The 14,361-nt window shown below is 48.4% G+C and overlaps 1 long non-coding RNA gene across 1 annotated transcript in view; it reads left to right on the top strand.

The window, feature by feature from the left end:
• The first annotated feature begins 5,117 nt into the window (after nt 1–5,117).
• Nucleotides 5,118–14,361, top strand: part of LOC142258990 (uncharacterized) — a 39,012-nt gene continuing 29,768 nt past the window's right edge. The window contains exon 1 of the long non-coding RNA XR_012727918.1: nt 5,118–5,255. This is a non-coding gene — a long non-coding RNA (uncharacterized LOC142258990). The remainder of the gene's footprint in view (nt 5,256–14,361) is intronic.

The following is a 14,361-nucleotide window of genomic DNA, read 5'->3' as shown; positions in this document are numbered from 1 at the left end:
GCTCTGCAGGTGGAGGTAGGTGCAGGGTATTATATATCTAGTGTGCGGCTCTGCAGGTGGAGGTAGGTGCAGGGTATTATATATCTAGTGTGCGGCTCTGCAGGTGGAGGTAGGTGCAGGGTATTATATATCTAGTGTGCGGCTCTGCAGGTGGAGGTAGGTGCAGGGTATTATATATCTAGTGTGCGGCTCTGCAGGTGGAGGTAGGTGCAGGGTATTATATATCTAGTGTGCGGCTCTGCAGGTGGAGGTAGGTGCAGGGTATTATATATCTAGTGTGCGGCTCTGCAGGTGGAGGTAGGTGCAGGGTATTATATATCTAGTGTGCGGCTCTGCAGGTGGAGGTAGGTGCAGGGTATTATATATCTAGTGTGCGGCTCTGCAGGTGGAGGTAGGTGCAGGGTATTATATATCTAGTGTGCGGCTCTGCAGGTGGAGGTAGGTGCAGGGTATTATATATCTAGTGTGCGGCTCTGCAGGTGGAGGTAGGTGCAGGGTATTATATATCTAGTGTGCGGCTCTGCAGGTGGAGGTAGGTGCAGGGTATTCTATATCTAGTGTGCGGCTCTGCAGGTGGAGGTAGGTGCAGGGTATTATATATCTAGTGTGCGGCTCTGCAGGTGGAGGTAGGTGCAGGGTATTATATATCTAGTGTGCGGCTCTGCAGGTGGAGGTAGGTGCAGGGTATTATATATCTAGTGTGCGGCTCTGCAGGTGGAGGTAGGTGCAGGGTATTATATATCTAGTGTGCGGCTCTGCAGGTGGAGGTAGGTGCAGGGTATTATATATCTAGTGTGCGGCTCTGCAGGTGGAGGTAGGTGCAGGGTATTATATATCTAGTGTGCGGCTCTGCAGGTGGAGGTAGGTGCAGGGTATTATATATCTAGTGTGCGGCTCTGCAGGTGGAGGTAGGTGCAGGGTATTATATATCTAGTGTGCGGCTCTGCAGGAGGAGGTAGGTGCAGGGTATTATATATCTAGTGTGCGGCTCTGCAGGTGGAGGTAGGTGCAGGGTATTATATATCTAGTGTGCGGCTCTGCAGGAGGAGGTAGGTGCAGGGTATTATATATCTAGTGTGCGGCTCTGCAGGTGGAGGTAGGTGCAGGGTATTATATATCTAGTGTGCGGCTCTGCAGGTGGAGGTAGGTGCAGGTTATTATATATCTAGTGTGCGGCTCTGCAGGAGGAGGTAGGTGCAGGGTATTATATATCTAGTGTGCGGCTCTGCAGGTGGAGGTAGGTGCAGGGTATTATATATCTAGTGTGCGGCTCTGCAGGTGGAGGTAGGTGCAGGGTATTATATATCTAGTGTGCGGCTCTGCAGGTGGAGGTAGGTGCAGGGTATTATATATCTAGTGTGCGGCTCTGCAGGTGGAGGTAGGTGCAGGGTATTATATATCTAGTGTGCGGCTCTGCAGGAGGAGGTAGGTGCAGGGTATTATATATCTAGTGTGCGGCTCTGCAGGTGGAGGTAGGTGCAGGGTATTATATATCTAGTGTGCGGCTCTGCAGGTGGAGGTAGGTGCAGGGTATTATATATCTAGTGTGCGGCTCTGCAGGTGGAGGTAGGTGCAGGTTATTATATATCTAGTGTGCGGCTCTGCAGGTGGAGGTAGGTGCAGGTTATTGTATATCTAGTGTGCGGCTCTGCAGGTGGAGGTAGGTGCAGGGTATTGTATATCTAGTGTGCGGCTCTGCAGGTGGAGGTAGGTGCAGGGTATTATATATCTAGTGTGCGGCTCTGCAGGTGGAGGTAGGTGCAGGGTATTATATATCTAGTGTGCGGCTCTGCAGGTGGAGGTAGGTGCAGGGTATTATATATCTAGTGTGCGGCTCTGCAGGTGGAGGTAGGTGCAGGGTATCATATATCTAGTGTGCGGCTCTGCAGGTGGAGGTAGGTGCAGGGTATCATATATCTAGTGTGCGGCTCTGCAGGTGGAGGTAGGTGCAGGTTATTATATATCTAGTGTGCGGCTCTGCAGGAGGAGGTAGGTGCAGGGTATTATATATCTAGTGTGCGGCTCTGCAGGTGGAGGTAGGTGCAGGGTATTATATATCTAGTGTGCGGCTCTGCAGGTGGAGGTAGGTGCAGGTTATTATATATCTAGTGTGCGGCTCTGCAGGTGGAGGTAGGTGCAGGGTATTATATATCTAGTGTGCGGCTCTGCAGGTGGAGGTAGGTGCAGGGTATTATATATCTAGTGTGCGGCTCTGCAGGTGGAGGTAGGTGCAGGGTATTATATATCTAGTGTGCGGCTCTGCAGGTGGAGGTAGGTGCAGGTTATTATATATCTAGTGTGCGGCTCTGCAGGTGGAGGTAGGTGCAGGGTATTATATATCTAGTGTGCGGCTCTGCAGGAGGAGGTAGGTGCAGGGTATTATATATCTAGTGTGCGGCTCTGCAGGTGGAGGTAGGTGCAGGGTATTATATATCTAGTGTGCGGCTCTGCAGGTGGAGGTAGGTGCAGGGTATTATATATCTAGTGTGCGGCTCTGCAGGTGGAGGTAGGTGCAGGTTATTATATATCTAGTGTGCGGCTCTGCAGGTGGAGGTAGGTGCAGGGTATTATATATCTAGTGTGCGGCTCTGCAGGAGGAGGTAGGTGCAGGGTATTATATATCTAGTGTGCGGCTCTGCAGGTGGAGGTAGGTGCAGGGTATTATATATCTGTGTGCGGCTCTGCAGGTGGAGGTAGGTGCAGGGTATTATATATCTAGTGTGCGGCTCTGCAGGTGGAGGTAGGTGCAGGGTATTATATATCTAGTGTGCGGCTCTGCAGGTGGAGGTAGGTGCAGGGTATTATATATCTAGTGTGCGGCTCTGCAGGTGGAGGTAGGTGCAGGGTATTATATATCTAGTGTGCGGCTCTGCAGGTGGAGGTAGGTGCAGGGTATTATATATCTAGTGTGCGGCTCTGCAGGTGGAGGTAGGTGCAGGGTATTATATATCTAGTGTGCGGCTCTGCAGGTGGAGGTAGGTGCAGGGTATTATATATCTAGTGTGCGGCTCTGCAGGTGGAGGTAGGTGCAGGGTATTATATATCTGTGTGCGGCTCTGCAGGTGGAGGTAGGTGCAGGGTATTATATATCTAGTGTGCGGCTCTGCAGGTGGAGGTAGGTGCAGGGTATTATATATCTAGTGTGCGGCTCTGCAGGTGGAGGCAGGTGCAGGGTATTATATATCTAGTGTGCGGCTCTGCAGGTGGAGGCAGGTGCAGGGTATTATATATCTAGTGTGCGGCTCTGCAGGTGGAGGCAGGTGCAGGGTATTATATATCTAGTGTGCGGCTCTGCAGGTGGAGGTAGGTGCAGGTTATTATATATCTAGTGTGCGGCTCTGCAGGTGGAGGTAGGTGCAGGTTATTATATATCTAGTGTGCGGCTCTGCAGGTGGAGGTAGGTGCAGGGTATTATATATCTAGTGTGCGGCTCTGCAGGTGGAGGTAGGTGCAGGGTATTATATATCTAGTGTGCGGCTCTGCAGGTGGAGGTAGGTGCAGGTTATTATATATCTAGTGTGCGGCTCTGCAGGTGGAGGTAGGTGCAGGGTATTATATATCTAGTGTGCGGCTCTGCAGGTGGAGGTAGGTGCAGGGTATTATATATCTAGTGTGCGGCTCTGCAGGTGGAGGTAGGGGCAGGGTATTATATATCTAGTGTGCGGCTCTGCAGGTGGAGGTAGGTGCAGGTTATTATATATCTAGTGTGCGGCTCTGCAGGTGGAGGTAGGTGCAGGGTATTATATATCTAGTGTGCGGCTCTGCAGGTGGAGGTAGGTGCAGGGTATTATATATCTAGTGTGCGGCTCTGCAGGTGGAGGTAGGTGCAGGGTATTATATATCTAGTGTGCGGCTCTGCAGGTGGAGGTAGGTGCAGGGTATTATATATCTAGTGTGCGGCTCTGCAGGTGGAGGTAGGTGCAGGGTATTATATATCTAGTGTGCGGCTCTGCAGGTGGAGGTAGGTGCAGGGTATTATATATCTGTGTGCGTCTCTGCAGGTGGAGGTAGGTGCAGGGTATTATATATCTAGTGTGCGGCTCTGCAGGTGGAGGTAGGTGCAGGGTATTATATATCTAGTGTGCGGCTCTGCAGGTGGAGGTAGGTGCAGGGTATTATATATCTAGTGTGCGGCTCTGCAGGTGGAGGTAGGTGCAGGGTATTATATATCTAGTGTGCGGCTCTGCAGGTGGAGGTAGGTGCAGGGTATTATATATCTAGTGTGCGGCTCTGCAGGTGGAGGTAGGTGCAGGGTATTATATATCTAGTGTGCGGCTCTGCAGGTGGAGGTAGGTGCAGGGTATTATATATCTAGTGTGCGGCTCTGCAGGTGGAGGTAGGTGCAGGGTATTATATATCTAGTGTGCGGCTCTGCAGGTGGAGGTAGGTGCAGGGTATTATATATCTAGTGTGCGGCTCTGCAGGTGGAGGTAGGTGCAGGGTATTATATATCTAGTGTGCGGCTCTGCAGGTGGAGGTAGGTGCAGGGTATTATATATCTAGTGTGCGGCTCTGCAGGTGGAGGTAGGTGCAGGGTATTATATATCTAGTGTGCGGCTCTGCAGGTGGAGGTAGGTGCAGGGTATTATATATCTAGTGTGCGGCTCTGCAGGTGGAGGTAGGTGCAGGGTATTATATATCTAGTGTGCGGCTCTGCAGGTGGAGGTAGGTGCAGGGTATTATATATCTAGTGTGCGGCTCTGCAGGTGGAGGTAGGTGCAGGTTATTATATATCTAGTGTGCGGCTCTGCAGGTGGAGGTTGGTGCAGGGTATTATATATCTAGTGTGCGGCTCTGCAGGTGGAGGTAGGTGCAGGGTATTATATATCTAGTGTGCGGCTCTGCAGGTGGAGGTAGGTGCAGGGTATTATATATCTGTGTGCGTCTCTGCAGGTGGAGGTAGGTGCAGGGTATTATATATCTAGTGTGCGGCTCTGCAGGTGGAGGTAGGTGCAGGTTATTATATATCTAGTGTGCGGCTCTGCAGGTGGAGGTTGGTGCAGGGTCTCTGTTATTTCCTCTCCTTCATTTTCCTGTTGTCGTCTTTATTGTTTCTTTGCTTTATGACGAGGCTGAAGTCGGTTTCTTATTTAGGTTTTTTTATTTTTTCCAGATTTTTATCAACAAACTGACGTGAAGTTTATAAAACACCAGTTACTTGTGTAAATCTGGGTGAATTGCCTATTTGCCCTCTTTGCTGCCAGTTCTGATGCCCAGAACCCATTTGGGCCCGGCTGGAGTGACCAGACTTTGATGTGAGACATTATTATTATTATTTATTATTATAGCGCCATCAATTCCATGGCGCTTTACATGTGAAAGGGGTATACATAATAGGGACAAGTACAATATTCAGAAACAATACAAGACACAGACAGGTACAGGAGGAGAGAGGTCCCTGCCCGCGAAGGCTCACAGTCTAAGGGATAGGTGAGGATACAGTAGGTTAGGGTAGAAGACATCACTATATAATGTTGAGGTGATATCAGTCCCCCAAAGTCATGTAAGGCTACATGCGCACACTGCTGTTTTTGCTGCACACAAACTGCAACCAAAACTGCGCCTTGTCCCAGAGAGAATGAAAATCTAATAATACGCTTGTAATGCTGCTGCGATTCTGCTGCGATTTTGTTAATGTATGTTTTAAAGGAGAATCAAAATATGATAGGACTAGGATAATTGATAGAATAGATAGAAAAAATGAGAACATATATAATTGAAAGAAATAACAGAATAGCTCGATAGAGGGCTAGCTCACTTGGACAGCTATTTTATTAATTTTTGGGGGTAAAAAAATTACGTGGGTCCCCCCTTCATTTTTCATATCCAGGACAGGAATAGCATCAGCTGCCGACTGCAACCCTCAGCTGTCTGATGTACTTTGGCTAGTTATGAAAAATAGAGGGGATCCCACGCTTTTTTAATTTATTTTTTTTTAAACGACAAAGGGTCCCCTTTATTTTTCTAAAACCAGCCAAGGTACAGCAGAGAACTGGGGGCTGATATTATTTGAGTGGAAAGGGCCATCATTATTTGGCCCTTTCCATCCTACCAATAGCAGACCACACCCGCCCCAGAAGTGACGCATCCATAAATTGCTCCAATTCTGCCGCTGGACCTGGCTCTTCCCATTGCCTTGGTGCAGTGGCAATCAGGGTAATGAGATAATGGCAGCCCACAGCTGCCACTGAGCCCTAGATTAGAGATAGCAGGCGTCTATGCGACACACTAATCAGTAATCTGTAAGTGAAAGTAAATAAACACAGACACCCAAAAAAATCTTTTATTTGAAGTAAAAGACAAAAAAGCCCCCCTGTTTAAAAAAAAAAAATCCAATTAAGAAACCAACCTCAGCCTCAAATAAGAAACTGGACTAATAAGAAACCAACTTCAGTATCAAGTTTTTTATTCCTGATTAAGGCTGATCGGACTCGCAAAAAACCAGGACCGGCGGAACCCTACTCAATTTAAAAAAGAAATCAATCCGATCCGGAATTCAGTGCCCATATAAGTCTATGGAGACCAGAATCTGGAGATTAAAAAAGTTGGTGTAAGGGATAGAGGGGCAGGAGCGCGCGTTGCAGTCACCAAGGCTGTGTCATGGTGGCAGCTGCTTCCGGGTTATGCTTTTCCTTCCGGAGCCAACAATTGACTATTCACTGCTTTGCTCGTCCGTGCAATTGGTTGCAGTTAGGCGCACCCCCACCCTGAGTGGCAGAGTGTTAACTGACTGCAACCAATCACATGCGGCAGGATGGCCGGTGAGTGGGGAAATCAGTACAAGTGTGTGCAGGTCAATATGGTGGTATAAAAATAAAGAAATAAAACAATTGGTGCAGGGTCCCCCATATTTTGATGCCAGCACAGATAAAGCCCCCCGCTGCCTCCCCCAGCTGTCGGGCTTTATCCGTGCTGTGTATGCAGAGTCACACGTGCGAGGGACTCACATCACATCACCCGGCACGGCCTGCCATTCTCTGAACATGAGCGTGCATGTACACAGAAACACATGTAGCCCGCTCCTGTCAGAAGAGTGTGCGGCTGTGCCGGGTGATGCGACGTGAGACTCTCGCAAGTGTAATTCTGGCCTAAGATAAAACCGCATGCGGCTTTTTTTTTTTAATTTAACTAAATAATTAAAAAAAAAATGACGTGCGGTCCCCCCAATTTTGATACCCAGCCAAGATAAAGCCATCTGGGGCCTGGTATTCTCATATGTATATTTTCCCTAAATGCACGACTGGTATTCTCAGCCCGCAGCAGCCTGGTATTGCCGCATCCATTAGATATGACAAGCCCGGCGCTTTACCGACTCTTCCCGAGTTTCCCTGGTGTAGTGGCAATCGGGGTAATAGCAGGGGTTAATAACAGCGCAGAGCTGCTACTAAGCCCTATGTTAGTGATGGCACAGGCGTCTGAGATATCTGCTTCACTAACCTGTAAATGAAAGCAAATAAATACAAACACAGAGAAAAAAATCCTTTATTTGGAATAAAGTACAAAAACCCACCCTTTCACCACTTTATTAACCCTAAACACCCTGCAGGTCCGGCATAATCCACACAAGGTCTCACGGAAATTCAGCTCTGCTACATCTGAATATCACAGCAAATGGCCATAGAGCACGACCACTCGCTGTGAGCTCCAGAGAATGAATGAGCTGGTAACCTGACCTCAGGTGGAGGTCACTGAGTTCACAGACCTGCATCTCCTGGCAGAAAATCACAGTTTTATTGGCCAAGAGATGCAAATTTGGTCCTGAAATTGTATACCATATTCCTGGCAAAAAAAACGCGTTTTTTTTTTTACACTTGTTTTTGTCACGATTTTTTGCAGCGGTTTTGTGCCAGTAGGTGGTTATTTGTTACTGAAATCGTCTGCACCAGATTTCATCACCAAATTTGCACCTCCTGGCAGAAAAAAATAATTTTTTTTTGCATTTTTGGGTCAAGGTATGCAAATTTGGTGCTGAAATTTTTACACCATATTCCTGCACCCAATGCACATCTCCTGGCAAAAAAAACCCCGTTTTTTACGCATTTTTTTGCCGTGTTTTTTTGCTGCGATTTTTGCCACGGTTTTGTGCCAGGAGGTGCACGTTTGGTGCTGAAATCGTCTGCACCAGATTTCAGCACCAAATTTGCATTTTTTTTGTTACTTTAAAAAAACAAACAATGTGCGGTCCCCCCAATTTTCATCCACAGCCAAGATAAAGCCAGCTGAGGTCTAGTATTTTCAGCCCGCAGCCGACTGGTATTGCCGCAATCGTTAGATCCTGAAGCTTTACAGGCTCTTCCCGTTGTCCTGGTGGGGTGGATATCGGGGTAATAGCAAGAGTTAATAAAAGTGCACAGCTGCTACTAAACCCTAGGTTGCTGATGGCACGGGCGTCTATGAGATACCTGCAACACTAACCTGTAAATGAAAGTAAATAAGTACAAACACAGGAAAAATCCGTTATTTGGAATAACATACAAAACGCACCCTTCTTCACCATTTTATTAACCCCAAACACCGCTCCAGGTCTGGCGTAATCCACACGAGATCCCACGTCACTTTCAGATCTGCTACATCTCACAGTGAGCGGCCACAGAGAACGACTGCTGGCTTTGAGTGTAGACTATGGTTGAGCCGCGATGACTGCAGGCAGATGCTGTCACAGGCTGGGGGCGCATCAGAGACGACAGGACGGCCGGTGGGAAGGGAAAGCTCGGAAAGCTGTGTGTATGCGACGAGCTGATTGTGCAGTACACGAAGTGAATGTGCAACCCGGAAGAAGTTTGCCGCCATGACACTAAAGGCCCCATCACACACAGAGATAAATCTTTGGCAGATCTGTGGTTGCAGTGAAATCATGGACATATTGTTCCCTTTGTACACAGCCACAAACCTGGCACTGATTGTCCACAATTTCACTGCAACCACAGATCTGCCGCAGATTTATCTCTGTGTGTGACAGGGCCTTTAGTCTCCGTAAGTATGAAACTCTCTCTTAATTCTTATTTTCCCTTTCATTTCTTAATCCGGATTGTACACCTGGAATCCTGGGCCGAAACCCGGGCATCTTTGAAACTGTGCGGATCTGGACTTTTACAGTCTGGATCTGCTCAGCCCTATTCCTCATGTTGAGCGATACTGGTGGGAAAATAAGGGAAATGTCTGTTATTACCACATATATCCCCTGCCCCCCGCAGTGACTGACAGCCGCTCAGCATTGGAACCTGCTGTAAGTCATTGCCAGCAGTGCAGTATACTGAGCGGTGCCTAAAACCACATCGGGGCCATCCTTATGACTGAAAGCTGGGTCATTCCGTGTCAAGTGGACCAGTGGTCCCCACTCGACCTTCTCCGATTTTGTTGAAAATTTATAGGGATGTACATGTATGTTTGAAAAGAGGTTCTGTAATTTTTTAGGGCCAGATCTCAAATACATTGGGCACTGTTGACCTTTCACTGGAGGCCCCCCCAAGCCTGCGGCTTCAGCTAAGAGGATTTTGCAAACTTTGGCACATAGCCATTAGAGTTCTATACTGGCTATGATGCTGAAATTTGGCATACTAGCTCAACTTTTGCTGCTAAACACGATAAAATTATTACCGGCTATGACAAAACAATATTTTGGCCGCAATTTTGTGTCAAAGTAGCTTGTAAAACGCCTCGCATAAAATTTATGCCTAACTTTGCCCATATATAACTCAAGACCAAAAACCAATAGTAACTGGTGCTTTGCCCTGTACACCAAACATCTACATGACTTTGCATTGCTGCAATACCACGGTCAAAGCATATGTATTTGTGGAAATATTCACACCCACATATGATGACAAACTTAAAAAAAACGAATTTTACCTATTTTAGGTCAAATTTCTCAAAAAGGGTCCCCCTAAAATATATTAATTCTGTTATCATTAGAGCACATTTTTCTCTACAAGGATCATTGGTTTTTTTTGGAGTCTCTCAGTTTAAGAAAAGAAAAATGCCACTGAACATGGTGTTATTTATGCGCGTAATTGATTTTGTGTTTGATTTTCAGATTCTTATCACATGTTACAGAGTTGTATTGTTGCTAGCAATGTCTATTATAATCAAAAACCTATAAACCTTTTTATTTATGAAAAGTTATTGACTAATAATAACTAATCACTGATTGCTCACAACATGACACAGTTGCAGTCCACACTTTCATAACAGTAATTGTGGAGTATCTCAAGACTCTCATCTATGGGATTCGTCATATCCACTACTTCAGCGATGGATCTGCAGCCCAGTACAAAAATTTCAAAAATTTTCTCAAACTTGTGCCACCACAATGCTGATTTCAACATCAGCGCTGAATGGAATTTTTTTGGTACCAGTCATGGAAAGTCGCCCTGTGATGGGATTGGAGGGACAGCAAAGAGGTTGGCAGCTCGTGCCAGTCTTCAACGCCCAACTGAAAACCAAATACTGACCCCGGTGGATTTATTCAACTTTTGCAACGAGCAACTGCATGGAATCAAGGTTTTTTTTTTTTTGTTCCAAAAGAAAAAATTGACGAAATACGGGTAGTTCAAGAGGAAAGGTTCAAAGATGGACATACAATTGCTGGAACAAGAGAAAATCACCAGTTTGTGCCAATTGATGACAAAAAGATTCGCATTTCAAGGGCGTCAAATGACCCATCATCTTTCATTGCCCATGTAGATGGATCTGTCAGATCAGAAATGCCTTTTATGCCAATTGCAAACCTCCAGCCAGGGCAATACATTGCCTGCATTTACTATAGGGAGATGAAGGGCGGAGCGCACCACTAATACTGGGACCAAATCTTGGTGGGTGCACCCTGGTGTGGAATAGGAGACAAGCAAAACAGGAGGAGGAAAGACTCAGCACAATCAATCAGGGGCACACCAATGGTATAGTTATATAAAAGAAAACACCTTTATTTATTGCACAAGAAGAGACATCTTAAAACCATTTAAAACATACATAGAGACAAAAGAGCACCCACTGAGCAGGACCGAAACCCCGATGTCATAGTAATAGATATAACAGTACAAATATGGAGTACAATACAGTGTCAAAACAATTTATGACAGAAGGAGACCCATAAATGGTGCAATATCAAATATCAAGTGTCAGATATTAAACAATAAATATATCTGAATCATGAGAGCACCTGAAGAATATCAATCACTGGTACTAGTGTGGCGCCCTGGACAAGCCAGGGGCCACAGAGAACACCACCCACACTCCCAGCAGGCACACCGAAGTCAGAACACAAAACCCTTGTTGCCTTCCTCCAGGGGCTGATGATCACACCAGGGGGTGGGCCAGGCGGTTGGCCCCACCCACCGAGGAGTTCACAGTCCTGGAGGCGGGAAAACCAGGCAGAACAGTTTGAGAGGTGAAAGTGGAAGGAGGGAAAGTAGTGAGAGAGAAGAGTGACAGCTAAGCAGCCTGAAGTTGGTCCGGGTGTGTGGCCCGGTCAGATCAGCAAGGTTGGCAGACGGTGGTGACCGTCTGCAGGAGTGGCCGTTTGGAGTCTACCGTAAGGACCGTGGACGGGCGGTGGCCCGGCAGTACCGGACCGGTACACGAAGAGAAGCCAGCACCATCTGGCAGGGGCTTACGGACCCCGGCATGGCTAGGAGTCGCCGTGAATTTGCCAAATTCGTTAGTGAAGGGAACCTCCTGGGTTTCCCAACAGCCAAGTCCCGACAGAAGGCAACAGTCCAACCAAGTGAGAGAGACACCGCCACAGCCAAGGCAACCGTTTCTCAGGGCCAGCGCCTGCGGTCAAAAGGGGCTCCTCCGGGCCATATTCAAGCCGGGGAGCGGGTTACCGGTGGGAACCCATTGGAACCGTACAAACTACTTAGGTGCAGGGAAAGGCAGTCACCACCAACCTGCCGGGAGAAACAACACCGCAGCCGTCTGTGGGACCCGTCCATCCAGCCGTGTGTTTTACCGAGAACTGTGTCCTCATCATTGGCTGAGTGAGTACCACCGTGCCGTACGGCACAGCGCTGCCCCCGCGACCCTGCACCTCACCAGGCCCCGCAACCCGCCTGCCATCCATCCCTATCCCATCACCGAGCCCCGGGACAACCAACCCCCTACCCACGGAGGGGAGAACTAACAACCAAGCTGCTCCCTGTCACCGCTGTCGGGATCCCCATCCAGAGCAGCGGTGGTGTCACCAAAATCACCACAACCGTGGGTGGCGTCACGGACAATAATCAAAACCCCCACACCAAAATTCCCCTTTTCACTCACGGCCGAGGAACGCCGCTCGAGTCCCCGGGATCCGGCCCACCGCTCGAGCCACCACCGAGGGGCAGCCGGACCCGAGCAGTGGGAGAGCGCAGCGTCCCCTCCTCCGCCCGCGACAACTTGGCGCCACGAACAGGATCCTACCGTTCTACCGACTGGTGGAAGTGCGACTTGAGTGACCGCCGGAGGTGTCCGGCCGGAAAATTTGAAAAGCCGCCATCTTGGGCGCGAAGAGTTCCCGCTCGAGCGTCTCCTCGAGTAGTGGAGGCGCGAAGGCCTAAACCCTGCCCCGATAGAGGAGGAGCCGGAAAGAGGCTAAGGGGGACGGAAACAAGATGTCTGAGCCCGACGAAGCCGCTGGAGGAGCGGCGGACGCAGCTGCGGAAGCACCCGTAAATGGGAATGGGCCTGCCCAGGTCCCGGCCGCGCTGGAGGAGACACATACAGGGACTGAATTCATTCCTTACATACAGATAATTATAGGCCGTGTGCATTTAGTCCTGTCTATTACCTGGTGATGTGAGGGGCTGGGGAACCTCCATCATGACGTCCTTGTACACTGAATTATCAAATCACCAAGACACGAGCAAATGACAACTTACAATGATAGCAGATTACAAGAAGCATCAATACAAACATTAATATAAGTACACCCCATATAATACACAGTACAGAGAATATATAAGTACACCCCATATAATACACAGCACAGAGAATATACACACAGAGATATCCTCTTATGTCACTTGTGGGATTCTCTCCAATAGATGAAACGTTCATATTCAGTGGATGAGGAAGAATTCTTTGTAGGAGCCGATATTGCCCCGAACTCTATAAAGAAAAATGACCAATAATTAGTAATAATAATAATAATGCCACAAATTCCCATAAACTGTGTATAATGAATGCGCTGATAATCACCTGGTAATAAACACATCAATATCAGTCACAGATCATTGTGGAATTCAGCCCTTTGTGATCTCTGGCTCCAGCTTTAATATCCAATGTTCTTCCCTGTTATATAGTGACCGCTCCAATCCCCTCCTCCTGGATCTATCCCCCCGCTCCATGCCTCTAATGGGAAAAGACGAGAGGGACCCCGGGTGCTGCTCTGCGAACAGCTGCGATAAAACAGACATTGACCCCTTCATAGCAAGAGGCCAAGGAGCTGCGCCCCGCCCAAGAGGCCAAGGAGCTGCGCCCCGCCCAAGAGGCCAAGGAGCTGCGCCCCGCCCAAGAGGCCAAGGAGCTGCGCCCCGCCCAAGAGGCCAAGGAGCTGCGCCCCGCCCAAGAGGCCAAGGAGGCACGTCCCACCCAAGAGGCAGAGGAGCCACGTGTTCTGCAATGCGGTACAACATAATAACAGACAGATGTCACATGAAGCGAGATATATAAGAGGAGTCGTATTACAATTAATGAATTGCTTCATAGAAGAACACGAGACGTCAGAATTACTAAAGGGACTAACACATAGGAAATACCGCCACGAGCTGCACGTCCTGACCGCACTGGAGATTACCATTATAGCTAGATGGATATAGGAAGAAACAAAGGCTGGAGTCAGGCAGGTCGCATTGCACTCTCCCCCCTCTACAGACAGAGCATTGCACCCTCCACAGACAGAGCATTGCACTCTCCCCCCTCCACAGACAGAGCATTGCACCCTCCACAGACAGAGCATTGCACCCTCCACAGACAGAGCATTGCACTCTCCCCCCCTCTACAGACAGAGCATTGCACCCTCCCCCCTCCACAGACAGAGCATTGCACCCTCCCCCCTCCACAGACAGAGCATTGCACCCTCCACAGACAGAGCATTGCACTCTCCCCCCCTCCACAGACAGAGCATTGCACCCTCCACAGACAGAGCATTGCACCCTCCACAGACAGAGCATTGCACTCTCCCCCCCTCTACAGACAGAGCATTGCACTCTCCCCCCTCCACAGACAGAGCATTGCACCCTCCCCCCTCCACAGACAGAGCATTGCACACTATTGCACCCAGAGACATTGACCTACAATCCCTTTTTATTCCCCCTGAGGCTCATATGTGATAACCTCCATCAGATATTACCTCCTGTTATATCACACCCAGGGCTGGAAACA

The sequence above is a fragment of the Anomaloglossus baeobatrachus genome (genome assembly GCF_048569485.1).
Source record: "Anomaloglossus baeobatrachus isolate aAnoBae1 chromosome 5 unlocalized genomic scaffold, aAnoBae1.hap1 SUPER_5_unloc_21, whole genome shotgun sequence".
Lineage (NCBI taxonomy): Eukaryota > Metazoa > Chordata > Amphibia > Anura > Aromobatidae > Anomaloglossus > Anomaloglossus baeobatrachus.
Note: the sequence above shows the minus strand (reverse complement) of the source record. Positions and strands in the feature narration are given on the sequence as shown.